Source organism: Ursus arctos, chromosome X (assembly GCF_023065955.2).
Source record: "Ursus arctos isolate Adak ecotype North America chromosome X, UrsArc2.0, whole genome shotgun sequence".
Taxonomy (NCBI): domain Eukaryota; kingdom Metazoa; phylum Chordata; class Mammalia; order Carnivora; family Ursidae; genus Ursus; species Ursus arctos.
In genome coordinates this window covers 25,499,018-25,508,769 of record NC_079873.1, presented here as the reverse complement: position 1 = coordinate 25,508,769, position 9,752 = coordinate 25,499,018, and the positions used below count along the sequence as shown (strand labels likewise).

At 43.1% G+C, this 9,752-nt stretch overlaps 1 long non-coding RNA gene across 1 annotated transcript in view; it reads right to left on the bottom strand.

Moving 5' to 3' along the window:
• The window catches only part of LOC113265841 (uncharacterized), a 40,952-nt gene that overhangs the window by 16,757 nt on the left and 14,443 nt on the right, over nucleotides 1-9,752 (bottom strand). The window contains exons 4-6 of the long non-coding RNA XR_006411120.3: nucleotides 7,911-8,046; nucleotides 7,615-7,756; nucleotides 5,895-6,064 (exon numbers count right to left, since the gene is read on the bottom strand). This is a non-coding gene — a long non-coding RNA (uncharacterized LOC113265841). The remainder of the gene's footprint in view (nucleotides 1-5,894; nucleotides 6,065-7,614; nucleotides 7,757-7,910; nucleotides 8,047-9,752) is intronic.

The window sequence follows — 9,752 nt, the reverse complement described above, 5'->3', positions numbered from 1 at the left end:
ATCATTAAATTTGGGTAAAGTTGATGACCGGTTGTACGTAAGAAAAAAAGGTTATGTATTTTTTACTCGTAAAACGAACTAAAAACTATTTTTTTATTTACTTTTTTACGAAGGCGATAGAAGTTTATTGAAGTCTCCTGAAGGGAGCGGCAGGCAGGACAGCAGAGGAGAGACTGTCTGCCTACAAAGTATTTTAAGAGAGAGATCTCCAGCCATCACATGGTTTGGTACCTGCCAGTAAGTTTAACTGTCACTAAAGGACGTAAGAGAATAGCTGAAGAAAAGAAGAACCACGGAGTTCATGGATGGTGCGTTAGTCAGCTTCGGCAAGATTGTGCTGACTTCGGAGTTAGGAATCTGTAGCTTCTTCTATTCCTCCAAAGTCCCCAAATTCAGGGCGCCCTCTACTCCCTCCCATTCTTGCTTGCAAAGTGGCTAAATCTTGGCTGGGCATATCTCTTTCTTGTGGCACCTCTCCAAATGCAGCCCATGGGAGGGAAGGTCCATTACTGCTCTGTTCCCTGTCCTGTCTGCCTGAACCCACAGGCTCGTTCAGCACCATACCTGCCTTTTCTAGGTATCATCAGTGATGTTCCACCAAATGTTGGCCACTTCATGATAGAATCACCTGCTTCCAAGCCTTTAATGCCTGTTTCTTTTTTGAAAGATTTTATTCATTTCTTTATTTGACAGAGAGAAAGAGACACAAGCAGGGGGCGTGGCAGGCAGAGGCAGAGGGAGAAGCAGGCTCCCCGCTAAGCAGGGAAGCCTGACTTGGGGCTCGATCCCAGGACCCTGGGATCATGACCTGAGCCGAAGGCAGACGCTTCACCGATGGAGCCCCCCCGGTGCCCCTGTTTCTTCTTCCGAACACCACTCAACTTCAGAGCCAATGCCACATAGTCATATGCTTTTTGTTTTTTATGACCGCATCTCACTTTAGCTATTAATTATCTCCTTTAGTCTGTTTGAGGCTTCGTTTTAAAGCAGTAACAAATGACACAGTAACAGCTCAGTGCCTTCCAACAGCAAAGTGGGTTTTTTGCTTTTGTGACATGTCTCTCACGGGACAGCCACGTTCTGCTCAAGTCTGCTGGCTGCGCGGGTGGCCTCTGTCTGGGGGGCACTGCAGCTCTCAGTGTAGGGGGAAGAGAGGCGTGTGATAGCTCCTCAAGTTTCATTTGAAAGCCGCACAGGTTGGGGTGCCCAGCTGGCTCAGTTGGTGGAGCATGCAACCCTTGATCTTGGGGTTATGAGTTCGAGTCCCACAATGGGTGGAGAGATTATTTAAAAATGAAATCTTAAAAAAAAAAAAAAAGTGGCATAAGTTTCTTGTCACATCAGCTTGGTGATCAAACCTTACATCAAACAGACGTGGCCATATCACACTCTGCCAGAAAGGGGAAAAGACTCTGGAATAATTACATAATCTACCACAGATGTGAAATCTTGATATTGGAAAGCCATCAGTTCTCTCCAAAGTGATTAGTTTCATGCAATCCAAAAAACTCCCAGTGTGTTTATTGCTCTTATCGCCGGGGACTGATGGATTTAGCTTGTGTTTCTCTCATGTGTTTTGCTTTTGCAGAACCTGGAAAGCTGATTCCAAAATGCTTATGGCAGTACACAGTACCAAAACTTGCCAAAGCCATTTTAAAGGGGGCCATCGAGGAGGGGAAATTTCCTTTATGAGATATTCCTCCTCATTATAAAGGTATATAAACTGTGAGATTGGGACATTGGGACAGAAATAGACTCAGCAACTCCACTTCAAGGAATACAGCGTAAAGGTACTATTACACAGATGGTTACGAAGAGATGCTCAAGAATTTGTAGCCTAAAAATTGCAGTTTGTAATAGCATAAAATTGGAAATAACCTATATGTGCATTGATAGTTGAATGAATAAATACTTCGTAGTCCATGAAAAAGCAGAATACTGTATTAACTTTTTAAATGACCCAGATCTATAAATATTAATATGTGTAACTCTTTTTTTTCCCCTTAAATAGGCTCTACGGCCAGTATGGGGCTTGAACTCATAATACTGAGGTCAAGAGTTGCATGCTCTATCGACTCAGCCAGCCAGGTGCCCCAGTATGTGTAACTCTTTTTTTTTTTTTTAGATTTTTATTTATTTATTTGACAGAGAGAGAGACAGCCAGCTAGAGAGGGAACACAAGCAGGGGAGTGGGAGAGGAAGAAGCAAAGCAGTCTCCCAGCGGAGGAGCCTGATGTGGGGCTTGATCCCAGAACCCTGGGATCACGCCCTGAGCCGAAGGCAGACGCTTAACGACTAAGCCACCCAGGCGCCTCTCCCAGTATGTGTAACTCTTAAGAACAGACGACAAATGGAAAAAAAGGAAGTTGCAAGACCCATACTTTATAATAACATCTATATAGACCTTTTAAAATATAAGCAATACCATATATTATATTCATATAATACACACACTACCTATATTATTTATGCATATACATATATGGAGTTAAGTATTCATATTTTGTATATACATTAAACCTATCATTCTGGTTAAGATAAGATCTTGGTAAATTTGGGACAATGGTGAACTTGAGGAGAGAGAGAGAGGAGAGGAATGGGTTTGAGGGGTCAATATGGAGGGCTTCATCTATTCCTGAAATGTTTCATCCCTTAGAATATATCTGAAGCAGGGGCGCCTGGGTGGCTCAGTCAGTTAAGCATCTGATTTTGGCTCAGGTCACAATCTCAGGGTTGTGGGATCGAGCCCTTCATCTAGCTCTCACTCAGCAGGGAGTCTGCTGGAGATTCTCTCTCTGCCTCTCTCTGGGCCTCTGCCCCTCCCAGCTGCACGCAGGCGCCCGTGTGCACTCTCTCTCCCTCTCTCTAAAATAAATTTTAAAATCTTCAAAAAAAATAGAATGTATCTGAAGCAAATATGGCAAAATGTTAATGTACCAAGTGTCAGATACACAAGTATTTATTTCTCAGAACTTTGTATGCTTGCAGTACTTCATAATGAAGTATTTCTAGCACCGAGCAACAGTCAGTTAACGTTTTCTACCGCAAACTGCCAGACATCTTTTATTTATATACATATGCAAATATGTAAGTTCAGATTTTAAACAATAGTGAGTTCACAGACTTCATAGTACTTTATTACATACTATTTTCACTCAATAGCATCATGAATATTGTTTATGTTAATGAATATTTATTTAGAATGTCTTCATGGTTTATAATACTTCATTATATATTTGTATCATGATTTTTAACCAATCTTGTATTCTCATATATTGTTTCCAATATTTCATTGTCATAATCTAAACTGCAATAGAGGTTATTTTATTGTCTTTGTTCAATTATGTGATTATATTTTTACAAAAAATTCCTTCAAGTGGAGAGGCTTAGATAAAAGAAATGCTCTTTTGAAAGCTTCAAAGCATATTGCCAAGTTGCCCTTCAGAAAATATATCCCAATTTATACTTCAAACGTGACTGAGATTCTATTTTTTTCTATTTTAGTCTTTACCAGTTTTAATAACCTTTATTTATGGATCTTTGGAATGCCTAAATGTCCCAATTGACCGAGGGCAGCTAGGGCTATTTCTCTAAAAGCTAGTGGTCCTACGAGAGCTGTATTTGCTTAAATGTAAAATTTCTCAACAAACTACATATAATTATAAATTGCACTTTGCTGAGTCATAGGAAATCTAACAAATCTTGGGAAAATATTGTCTATACCCTTGAGGCCAGTGTTATACATTTCATTATAGGTATTTTGAACTCTGCAGAAAGTATGCAGTTTTCTTTTACTTCAACTGGTGACTTAACTCGTCCTGAAGTCTAATTAGTCTAATTGGATGGGGAGATTAAAAGGTCGAGGAAACAAATCCAGAGCAAGAGGGTTTTATTCCATTGGCAATTTCCTGCTGTTTCTTGAAATTGCCCTGAGCGCCTGAGTGACAATTCCCCTTTCGTTTCTAACAACAGACCAATGAAAATTAAAATCATGTTCCAGGTTTTGGTGAAAGTGGGCCTCACCCTTCCAGTTTCTGGTTTGACAAGTACTAGGGATACAACAAAACAAAACCTTAACCAAGTTAGTGTGGTACCAGGTGAACTGAGATACAGAAGAGGTCACTTTGGAGGATCTTATTAAAGTTTTAACCCTTGGGGCACCTGGGTAGCTCAGTCAGATAAGTGTCTGCCTTCAGCTCAGGTCATGATCCCAGGTCCTGGAATCGAGTTCCGCTTCGGGCTCCTTGCTCCTCGCTCCTCAGGCAATCTCCTTCTCCCTCTGCCTCTTCCCCCCCACCCCATCCCCACCCTGCCGTGCTCGCTCTCTCTCTCAAATAAATAAATAAAATCTTTTTTTTTAAAAGTTTTAACCTTTACTACAAACTTCTTATTACCTAAGAAATGACTTAAGCAAAATAATAATAAGTAAAGATGTTTTAAGTGAAAAAATCGCATAAGTAAAATATGTCCTTGTATGATGGCTGTAGGTTAGGCCTCTATAAGCCCTAATGGACACAGAGGACATAATGAGCCCATATTTTGGATCTGGTGAATGAGATTAAAGAAGCATACTCAGATTTCAGTCGACACCCAGAAAACTTTCTTGACTCAGCTTTTATAACCCAAGGACAACTGCCTATAATTTTATTGAGGTTTCTTTTTTTTTTTTAAAGATTTCATTTATTTATTAGAGAGAGAGACAGCCAGCGAGAGAGGGAACACAAGCAGGGGGAGTGGGAGAGGAAGAAGCAGGCTCTCAGCAGAGGAGCCTGATGTGGGGCTCGATCCCATAACGCCGGGATCACGCCCTGAGCCGAAGGCAGATGCTTAACCGCTGTGCCACCCAGGCGCCCCTTATTGAGGTTTCTTAAATTGCATTCCCAGTAGGGCTTCTTCATGTAGTAACAAATTATTTTTATGGGCAATCTTCTAGTTCCAACTAAACTACAGACCTATTGGTCTGCTGATCACTCAATTTAAACTCAATACCTATTCCTACTTGATACATTTTATGTACAAGATTGTTCAGACAATATTTCACTTGGGCATGAATGGCTACTAATATACTCTTTCATAACTTTTGGGAACATCTGTTAAGAATAACAAATTATAGGGGCGCCTGGGTGGCACAGCGGTTAAGTGTCTGCCTTCGGCTCAGGGCGTGATCCCGGCGTTATGGGATCGAGCCCCACATCAGGCTCCTCCACTATGAGCCTGCTTCTTCCTCTCCCACTCCCCCTGCTTGTGTTCCCTCTCTCGCTGGCTGTCTCTATCTCTGTCGGATAAATAAATAAAATCTTTAAAAAAAAAAAAAGAATAACAAATTATATGTCAGTTTAGTTTAAGTGACTACTCCTTAACCATTGACTGTCAGATATGAATGGCAACTCACTGATCTCCATAGGGACCCCTGATTATTCATACTTATTAGGGCCCTTACCTCAGCACCACTGTGAGAAATAAGGTCTGTTCAAATGGCCTCCTGAGAGCTAAGTCAATATAAGTGGTGTAATATAGGTCTGTATTCCACCGCCCTCCCCTCGCTTTGCATCTTGCCTGTTTGCAAAACCCTCTCTTAGATAGCCTAGAGTCATCCCTTCTCACTTTAAGTCCCATTGTAGAATAGAAAGATTTGTATCTTTCGCTACTGACATGAACTTGTAGCAATATCAATAGACAATTAGTTGTAATCTAATTATCATCAGAAATACTTCTAAGGATAAATTACTCTAAAACACTGTTATTTGGGGGCAAATGATCCTGTATCACGATTAAGATCGGCTGCAAGTGATAGCAACTCAAACACCATTAGCTTCAATACAATTGAAGTTTATTTGTCTCTCATATACTGAGGTACGGGGTTTATCTCCCATACTCCACAGAGCACGTCTTACCTTGGCCTCCAGCTCACTAGCCACTTTCTTCCTCATCCTTCCCGATCAGCGTAATGTCACCAATGCAATGAATCAATGTGATACTCGGTGGAACTGCCCAGATCTCTTTGGACTACGTGGTAACAGAGGATAGGCAAGGTAACAGAGCCTTGTGGCAAGGCAGTAAGTGCCTATGGGAAAGACAAGAACACATCTGCCAAATTAAGGGCTGCATATCATGTACCCGAGACCATGTTAATCTGTTCTAACACTGATACCATGTCTGGCATGGCAACCATGAATGGGCCTATCATGGAACAGTCCAGGATCATTTCTCTGGATTCATCCAGTTTCTGCGGGGGCCAGACCACGAGATTATTTTAGGTCCTTAAGTGTACCAGTAATCACCATCCCCTCGGATACAATATTGGTTTTGAGTTACTACCTTGGCTGCTGGGGTAAGGGTGAGGAAGTATAGGGTAGAGGAAGGATCGTGTTTCATCCATTTGGCCTTCCCTATTGTGATGGCTTTCACCCCACACACAGCCCAAGCACCAATGTGGGGATTAACTCAATTGCCAAGTTATGTCCATCCCAATTATGCATTCAAGGACTAGGAAAATTACTAATGGGTGGGTCCCTAAAGAAAGTAGAGACAATGTAAGTTGGGCTTTGGCCCCTATGTGTCTCCACTCTAACAAGAGACCTGACGATGCTGTGTCTGTTTATCAAGGCCAACTTGGAGTCTACGTCCAATCATCCTCCAAATGTCTGCATATTTCCCTTTCCTACCTGTAGGTGGGCAAAAATAGTTTTCCCTCTAGTCTTCTGGGTTGTTGGCTTAGACCACACCCTGCAATAAATGACAGTTTCACAGGAGAAAAACAGAAGTCTAATAATGTGGGAGCACCCAGCTGGCCCAGTCAGTAGAGTGTGTAACTCTTGATCTTGGGGTTGTAAGTTTGAGGCCCATGCTGGGTAGTTGGGTATAGAGATTACTTAACAATATTACTCAAAAATAAAATCTTTAAAAAGAAAGAAGAAGAAGAAGAAGAAGAAGTTTGGGATGTCTGGGCGGCTCAGTCGGTTAAGCGTCTCCCTTTGGCTCAGGTCATGATCCCAGAGTCCCCCCACCAGGCTCCTTGCTTGGTGGGGAGCCCGCTTCCTCTCTCTGCCTGCCACACCCCCTTCTTGTGCTTTCTTTCTCTCTCTCTCTCTCTCCCTGACAAAATAAATACGATCTAAAAAAATAATAACAATAAAAGAACAAGAAGTTTAATAATGTGTATACCTCTTGTAAATATGGGAGATACCCAGGAAAACTGAGTAACTCCCTGAGATGGCCCAAACCACCCCCTGAAATACCATCTTCAGTCAAAGACAAAAGATGTTTGGGGGGAAGGGGAAGATCAGTTATGGGAGGTGACCAGGAAAGGCCCAGTAATCAAGGGTGTGGTTTTTATGCAAATTTAAGTCCTTGCCTTCTCCAGGGATAAAAAGTTTCTAGAAATTTACAGTCACTCTTTCCTTCCTGGTACAGGGAGGGACACACACTTACAAAAGCAGATTAACCCTTACAAATGGACTGTCTCCTACAAAAACCGGCAACTTCTACTCAGTTCTCAGAGCTTCTCCTATGTCTGCAGTTTCTTAAAAATAAACATCCCCAAATAATCCTTACACCAAAGAGGCATATTTGGGGATGGGAAATTCTGCTCCCCTCCCCTTCCCATACAGGTACCTGAGTAAACAGCTGGTTGCCTTGGGAAAACACTGGGGAATCATGGTGATCTACGTTGTCATGGTGTTGCAGGTTCCTTCCGCCTGGGGAGCTGAAGACATGGCCGCCTCGTAATTCAATACATTCCAGTACTGAAAACTGGCTGGAGGGACAATGAAATGGGCAACGGGTCATGACTTTTTATTGGAGCAACACTCTAAGCCTTCTGCATGTCCACCTTTGCCTCCTTTCAATTATACAGTAGTCCCCCCACCCCTGCCCTTATCCTCGGTCTTCCTTCCTGCAGTTTCATTTACCTGTAGTCAACTACAGTCCGGAAGCAGATGACCCTCCTTCTTAGGAACCATCAGAAGGTCAATGGTAGCCAAACGCCAGGTCACAATGCCTGTACGATTCATTTCACTTCAATTCAGCAGCGAAGTATCTCATCATCTCACATCATCATAAGAAGGGTAAATATCATAGAGTAAGGTATTTTCAGAGAGAGACAGAGACCATATTCACATCACTTTCATTACAATATATTGTTATAATTGTTCTATTTTATGGTTAGTTATTGTTGTTAATCTCTTACTGTACCTAATTTATAAATTAAACTTTATCACAGATATGTACGTATAGGGAAAAGCGTAGTATATACTGGGTTCAGTAGATCCATGGTTTCAGGCATCCACTGGGGGGCCTGGAACATATCCTCTGCAGATAAGGGAGGACTACTGTATTTATTTATTTATTTATTTATTTATTTATTTATTTATTTACGTTGGAGAGAGAGAGAGAGCACGTGTGAGCCCGCGCATGTGTGCATGAGCCAGGGGAAGGGGAGGAGGGAGAAGAGGGAGAGGGAGAGAATCTCCAGCAGACTCCCCACTGAGCAGAGGCCACCGCTGCAGGGCTCAATCAATCTCTGGACCCTGAGATCATAACCTGAGCTGAAACCAGGAGTCAGACACAACCAAATGAGCCACCCAGGCGCCCCAGGACGATTGTGTGGATTAAGCAGCATCCTTGTGTGCCCGTTGGTTTTCCCCTAGGTAGCTACAGTTAAGCCCCTAGCGAGCTGTAGTTTTATAACCATCCGCACGATTCTCTCCTATTTAAAGCTCCTTGGTGGCTACTCCATCCTTTCTGGTCGAGGTAATTGCATTCCCATAGCTTCCGGCGGTTAAACACCACCCTGTGGCCTCTATTGCTTTTCAGTCCCGTTTTATCATCTCCTTCACTATCAACAAGCCAAACTTCGTGATGGTCTCTGTCTTAACCTACAGTAGAAGCCTCCACTAAATGCTTCAGTAAGGCTGATATCCAGCTCCCCAGCACATTTCTGATGGTCTCGGTGAATGATTTGTCCTCTGGATTTTTCCATGCAGCATAATCCACTGGTGAGTCATCTGGTCTCGGGTAATATATGCATTCCTGTCTTCCCACCTCTCTCAGACTCTTAATTCCTTGCTCCATTGTTTGTTGTGATAATTTCGGCATTTCAACTACGCTCAGTTTGGGCTACCACTTTCTCCAGGCATCTAGAAACTTCCCTAACAGACCCCATCTCCAGGGTCCTTGTCAGGGTATCCCAAGAGAGTGCCAGTCAGACAACAAACTCTGCCTTCTCCATAGTTTTCAGGCCCATGAATCAATCATCCGCAAAACCCAGTCCACTGTTTCTCGCACAGCTCCTGCTGGCACATACTGACAGGTCTTGGAGCTCCCCTGGGGTATGGTCCCCTTCCTCCTTTATCAGGCCCAGCCCTTCCCCAGCTGCGTTATGCTGTTGCATGATTCTAGTTATGGGCCTGGCAACCAAGAGATAAGTTGGGCAGATCCTGAGCAGGGCGGGGTGGGGGGGGGTGGGGAGGGGTGCGCCGTGCAGCTGTCGCCTCATGGGGGAGAAGATTCTACAGTATCTTTCCACGCTGGAGGTGGGGAGCATTCTAGCTCTTAATAGGGAGAAGTGGGTCACCTTTGAAGGCTCTCAGGGTTCAGAGGAGCCTGGTATTAAAGAACAAAAGTCAGCTGAGTACATTTTAAAGATCTTAGCGGCTTTATTTAGCGATCCATGAGTTGGGCAGCATCCAATCTGGCCAAGAGAAAGGAGCTCCAAAGAGCTGTACAACTCAAGAGGGCTTTATAGACCAACA